The following is a 10,303-nucleotide window of genomic DNA, read 5'->3' on the forward strand; positions in this document are numbered from 1 at the left end:
AGAAGAATGTTCCCTACTTGTACGGATAAATTTGGACGCTTGGATTGTATGATAATCGGTGTCAATATATTTCCTAACTGAATATTTGGTAATATTCGCGGGGGAATGAATTTCGCTATATTTGTGGTCATTGAATATAGCGCGAAAATAACTACCTAGCAAATATCTGTAGCGTTAATGTAGAGATATCCTGAAGTGTTTTACTTTCTTATTGCAGATTTTATCGCAGGGCATGACATTTAAAGCTCAAACACTTGCTTAATATATTCTAGAAACAAAAAACAAAAACAAAACAAAAACCAAAATAAATAAAAAAAAAATTAATAAAAAAAATTTAACAAAATAAAATTAAAAGATAAACAAAAAAAAAACGTAAAAAAACGAAACAAAAACGGTACATTAAACAGTATGTAATCAACTGTACAATATATCGATTGTAATTGTGCAAAAATATCACACCATGAATATCCTTGCTGCTCAATGTATAACATGTGTGACTAACAACGCTCGTGTCGCCTGTGCAATGTAAAACCACTTATATTTACATTGTCAATTATCAGGGCTTTAAGTGTTCTGAGAAGTATCGGGACTCCCTCACGTCCAGGATACGGATATGAGCGACCGAGATTTTCCTTGTTTATTTATTTATTTTTTTATCAGATATGTGTATCTCCCCTTTCCCCAGACAATATATGTGACATTCGAAGTCTATATTTGACATGCATTAGTCTCCCCATGGCTGCAAGGCATGTGTCGGTATCCCTGTAGAAAGCTCTGTATGAGTTTCTACATAGATGTCACGCAGTCTTAAAAAAGATGTTTCAATTACTAGTGGAAATGTCTAAATTATTTCATAAAAGAATTAAAATGAAGGAGATTGTCACATTCTTTTCACATACTTGCACCTTCTTACACCCCATCCTTACCCTTCCCTTATCCACACTTCCACACTAAATAATTATTTTATTGTTAATGTCATCTTGTATATTTTGTATGTGTTATATAATATTGTATGGAGAGGGCTTGATATAAGTTGGAAAACTTGTGCCCAATCCTATTGTATATATTTGATACAATAAAATATGTTTAAACATACATAGATGTCGACTCGTCCTCCATAATTTTCTCATCTAACTGCGTCATTCAACCATCAAGACATTTAATATCACACTTTTTTCATTTATTTATTTATTTATTTATTTATTGTGGTATGGTAACAACTCCATTGTAGTTTGTGTTCTAAAGAATATGTTTAAGTCTGCGTGTTGAGTACTGATTAGGTATAAACTCGAACTCTCTGTCAATGTAATGGTTATCAGCATATCTACTCAATACCATCACACCATATGTTAAAAGGTTAACCTACATCCACAATATAAGTTACCTATGCTCTCTTCTGTGTCATTAATCTTAATTGTATACTGATCTTCTGCGTGTCAATATGGACAATGGTCAGTGTCAATATGGACAATGGTCAGTGTCAATATGGACAATGGTCAGTGTCACTATGGACAATGGTCAGTTTCATTTTATATGTTCATTCAGAAGATCGGTCAAGCAGTTGGAGTTTTTTTAATATAAAGAAAGAATCAGAAAGAAGGAAAAAAAGGAAGAACCTGTAAATTAACTCACAAATGAAAAAAAAAAGATTAATATTACATGGTTTTTCTACCGCTGATCTATCATCACTAAATTAAAAAAATTAATTTAAAAAAGATTAAATTCTATTAAAAATTGCAATATTAGATACGTTTGCATTATATGTAAGAATCGCGGTATGCAATTAATTATTTTTACACATAGAATTTAAAAGATATAATAAGAAGTACAAACTTTTTGTGTGTGATAATAGCATTTAACTATAATTAATTTTTCTTTGTTTTCATGGTAAATACTCAAATGTGATTGGTCGAAAAATTCTTTTCATTCTTCTATATTTACCATTGTATGGCACTGCCACTATATAACCCTACCAATTCAGTTGCGAGTTCACCAGCTTATGAACTGCCAACTGAAATTTGAATTTGAAAATTTCAAAAAAAAATCGCACGACAAATAAAAAATCGCAGATGGTAAATATAAGCATTGAACGGCTTTCAGTTGGCATTCATAGTCAATATGAATGCCAACTGAAAGCCGTTCAATGCTTAAATGAAAGAAATTCCGAGAATGGCGCGAAAAATGTGACGTCACAATACGACAATTGACGTTGCGTATTGATTTGAGAAAAAGAATCCCATTTAAAACCAGTAAAATTGTACATGTACATAAAACATGTTTTAAATTAGAAAATCATTTTCAAAAATCAATTATAAGCGTTGATGTACCGAATGGATAAGTGAGTGGAGTATACAATAGTGTAGTCAGGGGATAGACGGCTATAATGTTGGTAAACTGATATAAGTGAAAACAATATAAGCTAAAGCTGAGATCTAGCACGTGCTGTAAAACACAATTTCAAGTACTTCCCTAACTTACAAAGCTCTTTCCTGTTACGAACAGACAACAGCTGGATAAGTGTATATGATGATGGGCGATTCCAGTAATACATTTCAATGAACTTCTTTCGATTATCTTTATAGAATGGACATATTAAAACAAAATGAAACTCAACCTCTACCTGGTTTTGGTCACAATAACGACAGATTATATTCGCCCTTGGAATATTGCGATACCTAACTTCTTCTACATAGAGCTGGGCAGATGACAGTTCTATTCTCTGAGCACGGAACTATCTTCAAATCCAAGAATGAAAACATGGTATCACACGACAGAATGTACACAATTATTGTATCACTGACCAGGAACTGCAGCTTTTGAAGTTTTTTTCTTGATTTTGTCTTCGTTTTATGGATAATAGATAATTATTAATTTTTTAAGTTATTTTTCATTCATGCTTTGACTGCTTTTAGTATTTGCTTTTTTCAGTATACGAGACATACATTCTAGTGAAACCATTAGCGATCACAAAAGAGCATAATCCTTTAACGCCGACTATTGACTACCAAGGTCTTACCAGGTGTTGAACTTCATCTGAAATAGTGTTGTAAATGTATGTTTTTGTGTCCTGAAGGGTTCATGAAATTGTATTAAAGCGAAAACGTTAACTTTGAAGAGAGAGGGAGTGGATCTTAAAATTATACAGTAACCGACGATATAATGAAGGTGGCCGTGGGCGTGGGCGTGGGAGTATGCGTGAGCGTGGGCGTGGGAGTTATAAATACACGAGAACTTTATACACTGTGTTAAGTAGATACAAAGTTATTGTCATAATTGATAAACGATACGAAACCCTACATTGCTCCAAATGTTATTTACACAAAACTGATTCTGTTTTTCCATATTTCTCAATGCAAAAACGATGAGTATTCATTTGGCCGAAATAAAGAAAATGCAATCGGTTTTATTTTTTGTTTTGTCATAAGACAATTTTATTAGGTAAACAGCTACAGAAGATATCAAACACCATAAATAGAGAATATGTTTTATAAGAAACAATTTAACAGATGAAATGCTTGGAGACGCACGAAAAACACAGATATTTAAATAATAAAAATGGCATAGAAAATATAAAGTAAAATACGTGTTATCTAATAAAGCTTACTATGTACTGCCAATTTTCCAATAAGTAAAAAATATGAAGCATGCACTCATTCACAATTACAACATTCAATTTCTTTTAAGTAAATATACATGGGTAGCGTCATCATTTTATGTTGAGTAACCAGGTCGTCATCAATTTTGATGCACATTGCAAGGAGCAATGTAGATGGCGCGATGAAAATCTTTCATAAAAACTAAAAAAATAATGAAACATTGGTCTGTTCCGCGAACAATGATATATCAATCCTCGTGTGAGTTTGGCAGGGCAGCACTCGGCAAGCCTCAATCTCACCATAAGGTTGCGACAAGCTACAAGCTGCAGGTGATCTTTCCACGATCTCAATATTGTATGAGGTCGCGGCAATAATGCGATATGTCTGAGCCACATAAGCTTTCCTTCTTCTCCCGAATCTTGCATTTTAAGCATATTTGTCAAAATTAACAATTAAGCAGCTTACCAAATATTAAACGTCAAAAGCAAGCCCCAAGGATAGACATGAAACGTACATACTTCTATTCCACAGTACCAGAGTAGTGAGTTACAAGCTTCAAAAGAAACTGATCAAAAAATGTAGGAGTACACCACCGGACGAACAGACGGACGGACGGACAAGTACATAATATTATTCTTCCTCGTCAAACCTCACGATGATGACTAAGTGCATATTACGGTTTTACCTAGCCGATAAAGATAATATCTCTCTTAAATATATACCCAATTCCTTCATTAAATGGGATTTTAGTCAAACTAAATGCAACAAGGTTCTATCTCACAAGAAGGTATCTTGTTGTTTTAAACTTACTTCAAAGTAGTTTTGCATCAATGTTCTAACTCGCGAATGACCTTGATTGACAGATTTAGCTATGAGATATGTTTTAATTTTTCGGCATAGCCGTATAATTTTCTTTTTGCCCCGGATATGACGCGAAAGGTGGCGTTACTGGTCAAGATGAAGTATATGATTGGTCAATGTGCAGTTAAAGACGAAACGAAAGTGGATGTATCTATTAAAATTACACGTCAATAAAAATTTATTCCTGATTCAAATGCAGTCTTATTATCACCAAAAATGATTCAAACTGATATAATTTTGTTATCCATGCTGAAACGCATTAATTAATAAGTTCATTAATTTATTTCACCTGCAGTTTTACAGTTATAACCAACAGCATTAAAACTATGCTGTTCATCTTTTTTAAAGATATTTCTTGTTTATCTTGATATTGACCTAGCACATGGATCTAAAGAATAATTAATAGATATTTGAAACATTTTTTTTTTCACATTATGATTCAAAACTTTCGAATGGCGTTTTCTGAAAACTATCAAAATTCGAGAAAGTACCGTGTTGCTCTAATAGGGTAATACATATATGGCTTAAGGGAAAAATTGCATCAATGAACTGAAGAAGAATGTTCCCTACTTGTACGGATAAATTTGGACGCTTGGATTGTATGATAATCGGTGTCAATATATTTCCTAACTGAATATTTGGTAATATTCGCGGGGGAATGAATTTCGCTATATTTGTGGTCATTGAATATAGCGCGAAAATAACTACCTAGCAAATATCTGTAGCGTTAATGTAGAGATATCCTGAAGTGTTTTACTTTCTTATTGCAGATTTTATCGCAGGGCATGACATTTAAAGCTCAAACACTTGCTTAATATATTCTAGAAACAAAAAACAAAAACAAAACAAAAACCAAAATAAATAAAAAAAAAATTAATAAAAAAAAATTAACAAAATAAAATTAAAAGATAAACAAAAAAAAAAACGTAAAAAAACGAAACAAAAACGGTACATTAAACAGTATGTAATCAACTGTACAATATATCGATTGTAATTGTGCAAAAATATCACACCATGAATATCCTTGCTGCTCAATGTATAACATGTGTGACTAACAACGCTCGTGTCGCCTGTGCAATGTAAAACCACTTATATTTACATTGTCAATTATCAGGGCTTTAAGTGTTCTGAGAAGTATCGGGACTCCCTCACGTCCAGGATACGGATATGAGCGACCGAGATTTTCCTTGTTTATTTATTTATTTTTTTATCAGATATGTGTATCTCCCCTTTCCCCAGACAATATATGTGACATTCGAAGTCTATATTTGACATGCATTAGTCTCCCCATGGCTGCAAGGCATGTGTCGGTATCCCTGTAGAAAGCTCTGTATGAGTTTCTACATAGATGTCACGCAGTCTTAAAAAAGATGTTTCAATTACTAGTGGAAATGTCTAAATTATTTCATAAAAGAATTAAAATGAAGGAGATTGTCACATTCTTTTCACATACTTGCACCTTCTTACACCCCATCCTTACCCTTCCCTTATCCACACTTCCACACTAAATAATTATTTTATTGTTAATGTCATCTTGTATATTTTGTATGTGTTATATAATATTGTATGGAGAGGGCTTGATATAAGTTGGAAAACTTGTGCCCAATCCTATTGTATATATTTGATACAATAAAATATGTTTAAACATACATAGATGTCGACTCGTCCTCCATAATTTTCTCATCTAACTGCGTCATTCAACCATCAAGACATTTAATATCACACTTTTTTCATTTATTTATTTATTTATTTATTTATTTATTGTGGTATGGTAACAACTCCATTGTAGTTTGTGTTCTAAAGAATATGTTTAAGTCTGCGTGTTGAGTACTGATTAGGTATAAACTCGAACTCTCTGTCAATGTAATGGTTATCAGCATATCTACTCAATACCATCACACCATATGTTAAAAGGTTAACCTACATCCACAATATAAGTTACCTATGCTCTCTTCTGTGTCATTAATCTTAATTGTATACTGATCTTCTGCGTGTCAATATGGACAATGGTCAGTGTCAATATGGACAATGGTCAGTGTCAATATGGACAATGGTCAGTGTCACTATGGACAATGGTCAGTTTCATTTTATATGTTCATTCAGAAGATCGGTCAAGCAGTTGGAGTTTTTTTAATATAAAGAAAGAATCAGAAAGAAGGAAAAAAAGGAAGAACCTGTAAATTAACTCACAAATGAAAAAAAAAGATTAATATTACATGGTTTTTCTACCGCTGATCTATCATAAATTTCACTAAATTAAAAAAATTAATTTAAAAAAGATTAAATTCTATTAAAAATTGCAATATTAGATACGTTTGCATTATATGTAAGAATCGCGGTATGCAATTAATTATTTTTACACATAGAATTTAAAAGATATAATAAGAAGTACAAACTTTTTGTGTGTGATAATAGCATTTAACTATAATTAATTTTTCTTTGTTTTCATGGTAAATACTCAAATGTGATTGGTCGAAAAATTCTTTTCATTCTTCTATATTTACCATTGTATGGCACTGCCACTATATAACCCTACCAATTCAGTTGCGAGTTCACCAGCTTATGAACTGCCAACTGAAATTTGAATTTGAAAATTTCAAAAAAAAAATCGCACGACAAATAAAAAATCGCAGATGGTAAATATAAGCATTGAACGGCTTTCAGTTGGCATTCATAGTCAATATGAATGCCAACTGAAAGCCGTTCAATGCTTAAATGAAAGAAATTCCGAGAATGGCGCGAAAAATGTGACGTCACAATACGACAATTGACGTTGCGTATTGATTTGAGAAAAAGAATCCCATTTAAAACCAGTAAAATTGTACATGTACATAAAACATGTTTTAAATTAGAAAATCATTTTCAAAAATCAATTATAAGCGTTGATGTACCGAATGGATAAGTGAGTGGAGTATACAATAGTGTAGTCAGGGGATAGACGGCTATAATGTTGGTAAACTGATATGAGTGAAAACAATATAAGCTAAAGCTGAGATCTAGCACGTGCTGTAAAACACAATTTCAAGTACTTCCCTAACTTACAAAGCTCTTTCCTGTTACGAACAGACAACAGCTGGATAAGTGTATATGATGATGGGCGATTCCAGTAATACATTTCAATGAACTTCTTTCGATTATCTTTATAGAATGGACATATTAAAACAAAATGAAACTCAACCTCTACCTGGTTTTGGTCACAATAACGACAGATTCTATTCGCCCTTGGAATATTGCGATACCTAACTTCTTCTACATAGAGCTGGGCAGATGACAGTTCTATTCTCTGAGCACGGAACTATCTTCAAATCCAAGAATGAAAACATGGTATCACACGACAGTATGTGCACAATTATTGTATCACTGACCAGGAACTGCAGCTTTTGAAGTTTTTTTCTTGATTTTGTCTTCGTTTTATGGATAATAGATAATTATTAATTTTTTAAGTTATTTTTCATTCATGCTTTGACTGCTTTTAGTATTTGCTTTTTTTAGTATACGAGACATACATTCTAGTGAAACCATTAGCGATCACAAAAGAGCATAATCCTTTAACGCCGACTATTGACTACCAAAGTCTTATCAGGTGTTGAACTTCATCTGAAATAGTGTTGTAAATATGTTTTTGTGTCCTGAAGGGTTCATGAAATTGTATTAAAGCGAAAACGTTAACTTTGAAGAGAGAGGGAGTGGATTTTAAAATTATACAGTAACCGACGATATAATGAAGGTGGCCGTGGGCGTGGGCGTGGGAGTAGGCAATAGCGTGGGCGTGGGAGTATGCGTGAGCGTGGGCGTGGGAGTTATAAATACACGAGAACTTTATACACTGTGTTAAGTAGATACAAAGTTATTGTCATAATTGATAAACGATACGAAACCCTACATTGCTCCAAATGTTATTTACACAAAACTGATTCTGTTTTTCCATATTTCTCAATGCAAAAACGATGAGTATTCATTTGGCCGAAATAAAGAAAATGCAATCGGTTTTATTTTTTGTTTTTGTCATAAGACAATTTTATTAGGTAAACAGCTACAGAAGATATCAAACACCATAAATAGAGAATATGTTTTATAAGAAACAATTTAACAGATGAAATGCTTGGAGACGCACGAAAAACACAGATATTTAAATAATAAAAATGGCATAGAAAATTCTTTTAAGTAAATATACATGGGTAGCGTCATCATTTTATGTTGAGTAACCAGGTCGTCATCAATTTTGATGCACATTGCAAGGAGCAATGTAGATGGCGCGATGAAAATCTTTCATAAAAACTAAAAAAATAATGAAACATTGGTCTGTTCCGCGAACAATGATATATCAATCCTCGTGTGAGTTTGGCAGGGCAGCACTCGGCAAGCCTCAATCTCACCATAAGGTTGCGACAAGCTACAAGCTGCAGGTGATCTTTCCACGATCTCAATATTGTATGAGGTCGCGGCAATAATGCGATATGTCTGAGCCACATAAGCTTTCCTTCTTCTCCCGAATCTTGCATTTTAAGCATATTTGTCAAAATTAACAATTAAGCAGCTTACCAAATATTAAACGTCAAAAGCAAGCCCCAAGGATAGACATGAAACGTACATACTTCTATTCCACAGTACCAGAGTAGTGAGTTACAAGCTTCAAAAGAAACTGATCAAAAAATGTAGGAGTACACCACCGGACGAACAGACGGACGGACGGACAAGTACATAATATTATTCTTCCTCGTCAAACCTCACGATGATGACTAAGTGCATATTACGGTTTTACCTAGCCGATAAAGATAATATCTCTCTTAAATATATACCCAATTCCTTCATTAAATGGGATTTTAGTCAAACTAAATGCAACAAGGTTCTATCTCACAAGAAGGTATCTTGTTGTTTTAAACTTACTTCAAAGTAGTTTTGCATCAATGTTCTAACTCGCGAATGACCTTGATTGACAGATTTAGCTATGAGATATGTTTTAATTTTTCGGCATAGCCGTATAATTTTCTTTTTGCCCCGGATATGACGCGAAAGGTGGCGTTACTGGTCAAGATGAAGTATATGATTGGTCAATGTGCAGTTAAAGACGAAACGAAAGTGGATGTATCTATTAAAATTACACGTCAATAAAAATTTATTCCTGATTCAAATGCAGTCTTATTATCACCAAAAATGATTCAAACTGATATAATTTTGTTATCCATGCTGAAACGCATTAATTAATAAGTTCATTAATTTATTTCACCTGCAGTTTTACATTATAACCAACAGCATTAAAACTATGCTGTTCATCTTTTTTAAAGATATTTCTTGTTTATCTTGATATTGACCTAGCACATGGATCTAAAGAATAATTAATAGATATTTGAAACATTTTTTTTTCACATTATGATTCAAAACTTTCGAATGGCGTTTTCTGAAAACTATCAAAATTCGAGAAAGTACCGTGTTGCTCTAATAGGGTAATACATATATGGCTTAAGGGAAAAATTGCATCAATGAACTGAAGAAGAATGTTCCCTACTTGTACGGATAAATTTGGACGCTTGGATTGTATGATAATCGGTGTCAATATATTTCCTAACTGAATATTTGGTAATATTCGCGGGGGAATGAATTTCGCTATATTTGTGGTCATTGAATATAGCGCGAAAATAACTACCTAGCAAATATCTGTAGCGTTAATGTAGAGATATCCTGAAGTGTTTTACTTTCTTATTGCAGATTTTATCGCAGGGCATGACATTTAAAGCTCAAACACTTGCTTAATATATTCTAGAAACAAAAAACAAAAACAAAACAAAAACCAAAATAAATAAAAAAAAAAATAAATAAAAAAAAATAAACAAAATAAAATTAAAAGA

Source organism: Pecten maximus, chromosome 6 (genome assembly GCF_902652985.1).
Source record: "Pecten maximus chromosome 6, xPecMax1.1, whole genome shotgun sequence".
NCBI classification, from domain to species: Eukaryota; Metazoa; Mollusca; class Bivalvia; order Pectinida; family Pectinidae; genus Pecten; species Pecten maximus.